The 11,653-nt window shown below is 41.2% G+C and overlaps 1 long non-coding RNA gene across 1 annotated transcript in view; it reads left to right on the top strand.

Moving 5' to 3' along the window:
- Nucleotides 1–5,751, top strand: part of LOC142406369 (uncharacterized) — an 81,016-nt gene extending 75,265 nt beyond the window's left edge. Inside the window, exons 2-3 of the long non-coding RNA XR_012774558.1 lie at nucleotides 131–195; nucleotides 5,526–5,751. This is a non-coding gene — a long non-coding RNA (uncharacterized LOC142406369). The remainder of the gene's footprint in view (nucleotides 1–130; nucleotides 196–5,525) is intronic.
- Nucleotides 5,752–11,653: the final 5,902 nt, after the last annotated feature.

Genomic DNA, 11,653 nt, shown 5'->3' with positions numbered 1-11,653 from the left:
TATTTAGTTAACACTGACAGCTGTTTATTCCAATTTATCTCTTATCTGTGAGATGTTTAGCTGCTTTTGCCATGGAAAATTTCTTCAATATATGGAGATCTCTGTTTTGTCCTTTTTTTTTTCCTTTCAGCACTGACTCTTCATGCCCAGCTTTTCACTTACTCAAGAGACAAAAGACTTCAGTATTGTATCCAAGTGAGTACTAATTAGTTACAGGATACTTGTGGCTGGTTTTGTGCTGGAAGAGTAACGCAGACTCCGTGTAACATGTAGAGAGAGTTTTCAACAACAGCTTTCCTCCAAGGAGACCATTAGTGACAACAGACAGGCTGCTAGTCTGCTGTGGGTGGAAATCACAAGGAATTTCACACCTTTTGGGTGCCATGTACCTGTAGCCCCCAGAGAAGGAAATGAAAAGTTGATGTTACCAATGGGTGTTTGAGCCAGAACCCACAAATGATGGTTTTATGCTTACAGATTGCTCCACAATGGTTGCTCCAAGCCCAGATTATGTTGGTAGACACAGTACAGAAGGACAGACTTCAGGATTGAAGCCACAGTAGGATGAGCTTGAATGACTGCAGTACCTCCTCCCGTAACACTTTTCTCCTCTACGTGCTAACTGGGAGAGACCACACATCGGGACAGTGGTATAGCATACGTCCCAGGAGAACATCATCTTTGGGTTGTCCAGGAAGCTGCTGCTGGTTCAAATCCACATGAGATTTGAACTGTCAGATTTTCAGTTGGGTGTTGGGACTTTGAAACCAGGTGTAGGAGGCCTCCTGGATGTGTGAACAGAGAGCATGCAAAACTGCTATATATCCTCTTGGATGGAGCTGTGACAGACATCTGTCCATGTGCAATCCCTTCCTAGAAAAAAACCTCTAGCTTTCTCTTAGAGTGTGTAACTGTAACCACTGTAACCAGGGACAGCAGACTGTTAGAGGTAGCCTGGCAGCAAAGAAAGGGGAGATGAGTATTTGTAATCTTTCCAGGAATTTCGTTAACTTCTGGTTTCTTACACAATGAAGGAGATAGCTACTGAAAAAGCTGAACCATGCTTTTGAACTGCCTAGTGTGTGAGAGTGCATGTTTGCTTTCCATTCTAGGCAAAAAATATATTTCCTATGATAATAGCTTTTGAGATGCTTTCCTCATTATTTAAGAGAGTATTAGTTCCTCAGCCCTACAACGTGTCAGCCTTTTGGTAGACAGAAAACGTAGCAACACTGATGTAAAATGAATACCTTTTCTTAAAGGCTGAAGGAAGGCTTTGATTTCAAGCTTTCATGTAGGATGAAATGTTGGCCAAAGTCCCAAGTGGGGTCAAGACACTTCTCTCCCTCTTTCTTTCTATCCTGGTCACAGACTGTCCCACTTTTCAAAACACTTTTCTTTTTTGTTAAACTGTATGTAGTACTTTTCAGAAATAAATAGTGGTCTCTGTCCTAAAGAATGTCATCTAACTAACACCCTCAAATGTGGCCTTAATAACAGATACACCATAGCTAGAGGGGGAGGAAAGAGAAAGCCGGGATTATAGATGGATAGAGTTGTACCAGGAATAAACTTGTTCCTCTGTGATTTGCGTTGGGCACTGTGCCTCTGACTTGTACACTATAAATCTGTTTTATTTATCTTTTTCTTCCCTTCACTTTCCATTTTGTGAGCAGAAGGTCAATGTAAGAGCAAGAATAGAGAGCGTAGGAGTGGGAAGCTAGTGTACTTAGCTTTGGAGGAGGCATTTTGGGAAATGTTGCCAAACTGACATGAATGATGCTATCTGTTCCACAGTACTGAGAGACTTACAGTGACTTCTTTGTTATTTATCAGGGATAAAGAGGCATAAGGGTAAGTGAGAGAGGAAACCATTTGTTTAACTAGTTCAGTCACTGACCAGGACTAAGCAGGGAACATTTTTCTGATACTACAATTGCTGTGATAATTTTCAAATGTTCTCATTTGACGTTAGAAAAGGAACCAAGACCTTACTTTTTTTTTCCTCCATGAAAGTCACAAAACCCCTAAACACACAGTGAGAAATGAAGCTTAATATATCCAAGAGCTTGGTAATAAAGGCACTTACTTAAAATGTGGGAGATCCAGATTCAAATTCTTTCTCTGCCTAATTCAAACCAGTGTTTGCACTAGAGCCTTAAGGTTATATTGCCTTATTACAAGGCTGTTTGCTAATCAGTTATGTCTTCCTGTATGTTGGGCCAGAAATCCTGTCCTGGAGCTAGGAAACCTGCCTTAACAGGCAATCCATCAAAACTGATGTACTAGCATGAAAAGCTTGGGTTTTTGCAAATTGGTATTTATCAAACCAGTTTCATTGAAAAATCTTCAAGCAGCTTCATTGGTGATGGAGATTTAATGAGGCACATTGCCTATTGTGCATGTTAATTCTTACTGAATCGGGCTTAGAGAAATGTCTGTAGGCAAGAGAGAAAAAAAACCTAAGCAGTGTTGTCCAGACGTAAAAGATATAAAGCAAACATTTCCTAGGGCGTTACAAGGAAACCCTGAGAAGACACAAAAGAAAATCCTGAAAGATTCTGTTGCTTTGAGTTGAGCAGTAGTTGGGTAACCTTTGTGTAGTGCATTGCCTCCTTGGAGTCCAAGTACTTCCTTGGTAATTTGTATTACCTTCACTTGCTTATTCTTCAGATGTTAGTAGTTAAGTGTCAATAGACTATAAGGAGTACAGACAACATCCTGAAATACTGCTCATCAAAAGGTGGCCAGATCTACACCCAATTTTAATAATTCGTAGAGTCCCAGATCCTGTGGTTGGACTCCAGGCTAATACACCCTCCCTATTACCATGGGCTGATTCAGCCACAAGTGCCAAGAGTCTGCTGACATCCTTTCTAATCCAAATTTAGTATTAAGGATAACTTTCCTCTTCTGTACCTTACTATACTTAATAAACTTGGGAGCATCTGAAGTAGAAGAAAAAAAAAGTATAATATTTCTCTGCTTTGGGTTCCTAGATGGTTTCAGTTCTCCTGGTATCAGAGGTCATGCTGATTTGGAGTGTTTCAGCCTGTTGTACTGGATACATCAATCATGGTGGCAAAGCTTAGAGAGAATGGAAGAGGAAAAGCAGTAACGTGGTTTGCCAAGTGTAGGGAGGAAAGTAATCCTAGGGCTATTTTGTAAAATGTCATTTTTGGTTTTGACACCACGCAATGACTACTCGAGCCTGTAAACACAGTCTCCACCAGTTGTTGTTCCTCTGAGTAAGTTATAAACAATGACTGGACCTTGATATGCCTGCAAATAGCTGACAAAAAGAACCAAACTAAGGACAAAATTCTCCAAAATCTCCTTGCTTCTATATTTAGTAAACAGCGCTTGTAGGACTAATGATTTTAGGTAATTCTTGTTGGATATTTGAGGGGCTTCATCAGCCTCAGCAGTGTAGAAATATATGTTCCCCTATCAGCTATGATCTCCCTGGTTTCCTGCTAGTGAGTTTGACTCTCTGTTGAGTTGGGTACCTTCAGGGGTGGGTGTGAGCGTTCCCTGATCTGACGCAGGGATGGTGCTCTAGGAGAACCTTAGGTCTGCTTTAGAGCTTACAACCCCTTCTTGGGATACTCCTGCCTCTCTTTTCCCACTCCTATCCCCCTCAGCTTTTAGCCCTTAAACAGAAAAGCTGACCCAGATTCCAGCTGGAAGTGTCTGCTGTGAGGCAGGAGGCATTTGGAGACAGCTGGTGCCCAGGGAGCAGAACGGCTGGTCAACACCGAAATCTCAGAAGGAGCTTGGGTTGCAGACCACAGATTCAGAGAGCTGCTGGATGCTTTATGAAGTGCAGTACTGAACCCTGTACCTCATTTTTTAAACAGACCTCACTTGGGTGTAACTTCTGCTCACTCAGGTAGCACTGCATTACAACTTTGCATTTCTAACTTTTGCACTTTGCAAGAATTTACTGGCTCACAGTGAATGTGTTATAAGCACTTTTATTGTGAACACTTTCATTGAGAATACTTCTCTGACAGTTAGCCTGCAGGCTTTCAATTCTACTGAAAGTGCCTTTGACTTTACTCATATGGCATCAGCCTTCCTGAGAGCCCTGAGACAGATACCTATGGCTATTGTGTTCCATGCAATCACTTGGAGAAGCTGTCCAAAAAAGTAAGGCATTCACATATACATTCAGAGATGTGACAGAAAGTGAAATGCTCAGTGTGGTTTGTAATTGTGTTTATCTAAGTGCAGCCTCTTCCTGTGTCAGAACAGATTTTTGCAAACAAGAGGGCAATGATTCAGTTCCAGGGGAAGACTGACAGAATAAACCTCGGCTTCTGCTGACCTGATGCAGTGCTGAACAGTGTCCTACCCTGGGAAAATATTTCCTGCTTCATTTTCATAAATATTTATGTAATTCCTTCTGGGAAACATGTCTTCTTCAGAAAACTGAACATGCTGCTCCCTGACACAAATTTAACTGTTTGTTTACACATGAGAGATTATGGGCATGTACCCAGCCTCGGATTTTTACATTCTTATCTCAGGCATTTCTGTCTTTTAGAATTCTCCTTCACTCTGCTCCTAGAGATCGCATCATGTCTTGAGCCACAGAGCTTAGTTCTGGCTCTGGAATTTGAACGTTCCCTATGCTCTTTGGAGCGTTATTTTGGGCTGCAGAAATAGGGACCCAATGTAATATTCTGCATGGAATCACACTTCTGTCCTGCCCAGTTATGCCCTTCCAATTCTGGTTTGAGGCTCCTCTCTAAAAGAAAAAAAAAAAAATAAATCATGTAAGCGATTAAACAGAGGATTGCATGGCTAATGAAAGTATTTATATTCAAAAACAGACCTAAACACACTGCTGTGAACTGAAATAGAGCTGGCATGCAGTCTTTTGCGTTTGCTTTCTACATCTTTAGTAGGGATTAGTGGCAAAGTTGTGCACAAGTTGCCCCAAGAGAACAGGTATACTCCCCACCACAACAAACAGAAAGAGGTTGATCTTGCTCTCTTTTACATTTTTTAAGAGAACAGAAAAGTCACTGACCTTGAAGTACAGACTGACAGAGCCTTGTACGAAGCCTTGTGTTAGTGCAAAGCTGAGCTTTGCTTGCCAACACGCTCACAACCCTTCCATGAAGTGGTGAACTGTGTGGGGTCCTCCAGGGAAAGCCATGTGATGGATGGAAGACATAGTAACAAGAGATGGCAGACGCTGAACTTGTGCCCAGGATAAAACATGCAAATGAGTAAGTGGTACCAAGGTGATATGCTGGCCTGTGGATTTTATATGAAACCTGTTTATCGTGCAGAGCAATGACAAAACTTCAAAGCACAAGCTCTGTCAGTCCTACAGGATCTTAGTCTCCTGGTTCTAGCATTCAGCTGCTTGTGCATTGCATTACCTGTTTGACCTTCTTGTTGAACACACATATTTGTAGGTTGTATAGATTATTTATATCTATAAATAGTTGTATAAATAATTTATAATTATTTATTTATAATTTTTTATAATTTTTTTTTCTTCTTTTCAGTTCAAACTCTGCTGCACACTTTCCAAACAGAGCCAGAGCCAAACAGCTTTTAGCACTTTCTTCAGCACTTTGCAAAAGAAACCCCAGGAGGCAGCTCAACCTGCCCTGGAAGATTTATGAGCTCATCCAGCAAAAAGGGAAGGAAGAAGGTGAGAGAGAGGGAAACACAATGAACAAGGAAGGATCCACAGGAAACCAGAGATAGCTTGAAGACCTCCCTCCTAGCCCATAGGTATGTGATAATATGTGCATAGTCTAAAACAGGTATTCCAGACTTTTTTTTTTTTTTTTTTTTCTGTGTTGTTGAACACCATCAGTGGTGACAGTGGCTGCTCACTGCTTCGAAGGGGCTGACTTGCTGCTCTCAGAGCTCCTGAACTTGGTCACTGCCTGAACCCTGCTACCAAATGTGTCTTGAGACATCTGCCCTGCTCAGTGAACTCTGTCTTACCTCCTGAGTTGCTTCCCTGGTGTTTGGGGACGCACAGTGTTGTGTAATGTGTATCGTAACATTGGTTTCGTGTCTGCGTGGGTGTCTTTCTGGCAAGAAAAAGAAACTTTTGAACCTCATTCTCCCACCTTCCTAGTTATTGTCTGCCAGACTGTTTGCTAGTGAAAGGGAAGGAGGGTGATGGTGGTGGTGTATTTTCTGCTTGACAGCCTAACAAAACCAAAGGAAAAAACCCCCCTTCACTCAGTCCGTACTCAGAAAGCTGTTTGTTTTGGTTTTTTTAACCTGCTAATGAATTAGACTTTTTACAACTTCAAGTTTTGTGTAATGAAGAAAGATTAAAAAAAATGAAGGTATTATTTCTGCTCAATTCTGATTATTGCTAGTACCTCTGGAGCTTTTGACCTGTCATTTGGAAGCTGAAAGGCTGTATTCCAGTCCCCACTTTGTATGCATGTCTCTGAATTGTGGACACTTGCTTAGGTATACATGTCTCTGAATTGTGGACACTTGCTTAGGTATACAATGTGGTGTCATTATGGCTGGGTTTTAGTTTAACAGTAGTTTAACATATAAAGTACAGCACTAGCACAGACTGGATAAGAGGACTGCTGTGACTTCTACCATTTGGAGTAATTCACATCACTTGGAACTACTGCTGAGCCACACCTGGGAAGGAAAAAGTTGAGCTACAGGGCTTTTAAAAAGATTTCTGAATGGTAATTATTTTGCCATTAATGAGAACTGTTGGGAACCACTGAGTTTTCAGCATTTTTCCCCACGGGAGGATTCCCCCAAACTTCCAAGTTTTTGTTGTCTCATCCCCACATAGGAAGTGACACCTGCTTGGCTGCTTTGCTTTTTAATCTACCTGCTCTCTGGCTGCAGCAATATAAGTATAGATATAGAAGAAAGACTCATAAATCAGCACAGTATTTCTCATCACCAAAAACTGGTGCACGGTTTTGTTTAATGTGTGGGCTTTTGTGGCAGCGTTCAAAAGAATTTATGAGTTTAGAAGTAACATTAAATCAGTTCCAAGGACAGTGTCGGACTATGTCTAACACTGTCAGTAACTCATTATGTAGCATTGTCGTTTCTCCAAGGGTTTTGGAGATTCCAACTTTATTATGGGATTCACAGTCATTTTCAGTCTGAGGGACAGGAAATTGCCACAATCTGATAGGTGCTTGCAGTTTGGTCAGAGCAGCATGTGCTGGGAGGAAATGCTAGTTCCTGGCAGGTTTTTGTCCTACGCTGTGGTGGAGAGGTCTTACCCCTTGGGCCATAACCAGCCAGAAGCAATTAAGAATAAACCTGAACTTGTGAGGAGCTGGGTTAATGGCAAGAGATTACCTCTTACGTAATATTAACAGGTCTTTGGCTTTATAGCACAGAAGAGATTTGCCATGCAAAGCATCCACAGTGCTGCATCACAGATCAGATGCTTTCTTTCCAAAGACCAACCACCTAATCAAAAGAATGAGGACTATGCAAAGGGCAGGCAGAACTTGAATGCCCAACACATCATTAAGAAATCTTCAATTGCTCTTCTCCTTTCTCTCCTCCCTTTCCTTTTCTTGTGCAATATATGTCCTGATCCCTTGGTGACAAAAATTACTTCACACAGTGGAGGAAGCTGTTTGGCTGATCTCGGAGGTGATTCCAGCTTCATGCTGTTGACACGGTCCATAAACTGTTGAATCTGTGCAGAGGCTCCAGCCATGCTGTTGCATCCACATTCCTGGGCTTGGATTCGTGCCCTTCTTGCCCACAATCAGTGCTTGCGCATGATCGTGTCGCTGCCCACCCTAGTACCCATGCAGTAGGATGGCATGGTGCCTGCTCACAGAGGTGGGAATCCAGTTTCACAAGGGTATATAGATGAGCACTGGAAGTGGATTTAGACTGGCATCCTGCTCGATGCTGCCTATGCCAGTTCCCCAGCTGGAACTGGCCTCTTTTCAATAACTTTTTTTTTTAAATTTCTAGACTTGATTGATCTGGAAATGAATTACTGCCTGTTAGCACTAGGAAGAGATTCACAGACAGCACGTGTTTTCCTTTAAGGAGGATCTGTGGCAGGGAATGAGTCAGTAACTGCGAGTCTTTCCCTGTGTGTGGATGCCAGTGTGTCCTCAGTGCTGACTCCCTCAGATGTGATGACCGTACCCGCTGTCATGCTATGCTATTCGGACTGGCGCATGTTCAGTGAGTGTCTGTCCATGCTGCGGTGGGGAAGGCGATGGAGGCACAAACTGAATGCTGAGCTGCCCTTTTTCAAGGATACAGTGGGCAAGAGCTGAGATTTATTGACTGGAACCCCTAAACATCATGGCAAAGGCATGATGGCTTTATACCTCCAAAGATTTGCATCAGCCAGCACTTAATAAATAGTAAGTAACAGGGACACGCAGTAATAGAGCAAGGAAACAAAGGAATTGAGCAATCTTAAAAAGAAAGCAGAGATGAGAAAATGAGAACTTATGTTTTATCTGTTATTCTAATTACATGGGATTAGAACCAGACTAGAAACATCTGCTGCTTTGATTTTGCTGCTCCTGGGATTCCTCACCCCTTTCCTCCTCAGTGGAACATTTCAAGTGAGCGGGATCTGGCCTGAAGAAATCCCTAAAGCTGTATTCATTGCTTAGGTTTTCTGTTTGTGCTGATTTAAAGGTTTGGCCGTTTTGATTTTCTTTGGATTAGCTGAGCTCAAGGGAACTCTCCGAAGGAATGTGCCATTGGTTTTCTGTTGGTGGTTTTTTATGTGATGCAATGCATTAAAACTTTCATGCAGGCAGTCATTAATTGTCAAAACCAATCAAAACCAAAAATACCCCTAAACTCCTGTCTACAATTATCCATACTGTGCTATATTTGGGACACATTACGGTTTCTATCATTAAGAAGGCCTCCTTGTAATGCCCCATCATGGATAAAACATAGCCACAAAAATGATGCATATGGACAAAATATAAAGTGAAATTACGGGTTTCTATACTGAAATGGAACCACTGATGATGCATATGCCAGACACAAGTGACACACAGAACAGAACTGTTAGTAAACCAAGGGAAAACTATAAATATGCTTAAGACGAGACATCACGCATTGTTTCAAGTGACAAACTTTGTACTAAAAGAAAGAAAAAAAGATCACAAATCTAGACAGACAGCACTGCTAAAAGTTATATAGCTGCATGATTCATTCCCCAAAGAAATCAATGTCAGGATGACATTTTTCTTCAGGCAGTACTGGCAACTGCTCGTAATTTGGGTAAACTTTCTCTGCCCTATAAAAACAAACCATCAAACCAAAAGGTAACCACTGAAACAGCTACCACTCAACCAAGAAAAAATAGTATTTTAAACAGAGCACAACATAAAACTGCATGAGTCAATCTACCGTAAACTTTCGGCAAATAGGATGTGTCATAGAGATCAACTTCGGTGTTTCCAAAGAGCATAGGCTTATACAGCAGGCTTTTTAGAAACAGACTTCGCTCCAAATAGTAATTCCCTGCTTTCAATAAACCCTGACTGGCTGCAACTAGTTATTTCTCCTGATACAGACAGCCAAAATAACTGACTCGTAAACAGAAGCCTATGGAGCTAGATTAATTACAGGGATTACATATAGTATTCAGAGCTTTTAAAACCAGAAGGGATCATTACGATGATCCCGGCTGGCCTCCTACGTAACGTAAGCCTTGGAATTTCACTGAACGATTCCTGCTCACAGCTGCTGGTGGTGATGGGAAGATGTATCATCTCTATTTAACTACTTCAAGTGAGTGAAAACACAACAACTACCCCATCCCAGTGGCTAGTTACCCTCGTCTTGTAACCTGCTGGATCTTCTGCAATGCATATTTAGTAAAGTATATTTAATATGCATGCCTGTTTAAATAAACCAGTGCATTTGAAGTATTTATAACTTTCTATCAATTTTAGGCCTAAATGCCAAATTGGTCTACATCCTATATCCTAAAAGCTGATTTATGATACGGTGTATCCCAGTTAGAGAGTATCTTTCATCCTGAAGCGTTACACTTCCTACTGGTGAAATTTTTCAGCACACAGCAATACATGTTTCTTGGTTTGCTTTCCATTAGATAACAGTCCTGAGGTCCCCTGTTTTTAGCTTGTTGCAGCATATAGTGTTCTTGGCAAACTCCACAGCTATTTAAGTTGGAGGCTTTAGTCTTACCACTGTCTTTCATGTAGGGAGGTGGCTGAGATGTTGCCTGGCTGTCCTTAGTGACCTTGATTGTTCTCATTTGATGCTCCTTAATGTCTCTCTTGAGAAAAAACTGAGTTCAGATATTTGCAACAAAACCTCAACATTTTGCCTGAATAACCTTTTAGATGAGACAGCCAATTTGCTTGATAAAGCAAAGAGTCATCTCTCCATTATGCATGGGAAGATGATTTGGTTTGCAGATCAACCAGTGCAGTGGTTACAGAGAGAGCTAAGATGATCCTGTGTGAGTCAGTTTGGGCCTGGCAAAACTAAGGAGTTCAGGCACGATGCCACAATGTTGCTTATGCAGTTGTTCCTAAGAACAGTTCAGGTCCAGAAGGAGTTGTGCCTGTATTTTTCCTTTGGCTGTGGTATCTCATAACTCTGGAGAGTGGCGAGTTGATTCTAATAGATTTCTGCAAAGCATTTGACTTTGTAGCTATATGTGGGGGAAACAAATTCCACCATGAATGAGAATAAGAAAGCCACGTAGCATTTTGAGTCCCACCTTTTTATACTGGATGTGGCAAGAGTTTGAGAAGGATGCATGAAGCAATTGGGAAAGACATGGGAGCAACAGAGAATATCCCAAGCTACCTTTCTGTGGAAATGAGGAAATAGGGTAAGGAGAAAAATATAGGGAAGCTACAGAACTAGAATGAGCTTCTCCAGGCGGTCTTTGAATGCAAATGAATGAAAAAGCATGACTCCAAGGAAGCAGTTTTGCAGGTGAATGTTCAGAAAGACAATGAAGAGTTAAAGATCTGTGATGGAGAAATAGAAAAACTCCCATTAACTTCCCTGAGTTTTGTACCAAAACCTTTGTGAATTATATAGCATGGAAAATCGAGTGTTTAAATATGAAGAGCCCAGTCCACCTCTTCACCAGGTTCACTTCAACAGGATGACATAAACTCACAATGGGAACGGGTATATGTAGAAGAACGTAAGAATGGACATATCAAAGGTACTTCCATTCCAAGTGATTGTTTTTCACTTACTTTGGAAAGCAGAAAAAACACAGGGTGAATTCACATGACAAATAGTATGACAAAGATACTAAGACTTATGCAGAAAGGTTTCTATTGAAGACAGTTCTGTGCTTTTGCCCAACAATACAATTTTGTGTCCATGAGTGCTTTCATTTTGGCATGGCTCATCAATCTGTATTAAGTTTGGTTCAGAAGTTTCTGAGCTTTGCAAAAAGGAGAAATCACAAAGAAGGGTTGTTACATTTAATGTTGATGAACAGCTTATCTATTATCAACATCCCAATGAGGAAGCAAGGTATAATTTATTCCATCACTGCTGGAGCAAGGCTACATATTGGATTATTCAGTGAATCATGCTGGAGAGCAGTGAAATGGGCCATCATTCTCAGTATTTAGTCAAGTACACAAAATTTTACTAATTTGACTTTATTTTTTCTTAA

The sequence above is a fragment of the Mycteria americana genome, chromosome 2 (assembly GCF_035582795.1).
Source record: "Mycteria americana isolate JAX WOST 10 ecotype Jacksonville Zoo and Gardens chromosome 2, USCA_MyAme_1.0, whole genome shotgun sequence".
NCBI lineage: Eukaryota > Metazoa > Chordata > Aves > Ciconiiformes > Ciconiidae > Mycteria > Mycteria americana.
This window is presented reverse-complemented; position numbering and strand designations above follow the sequence as displayed.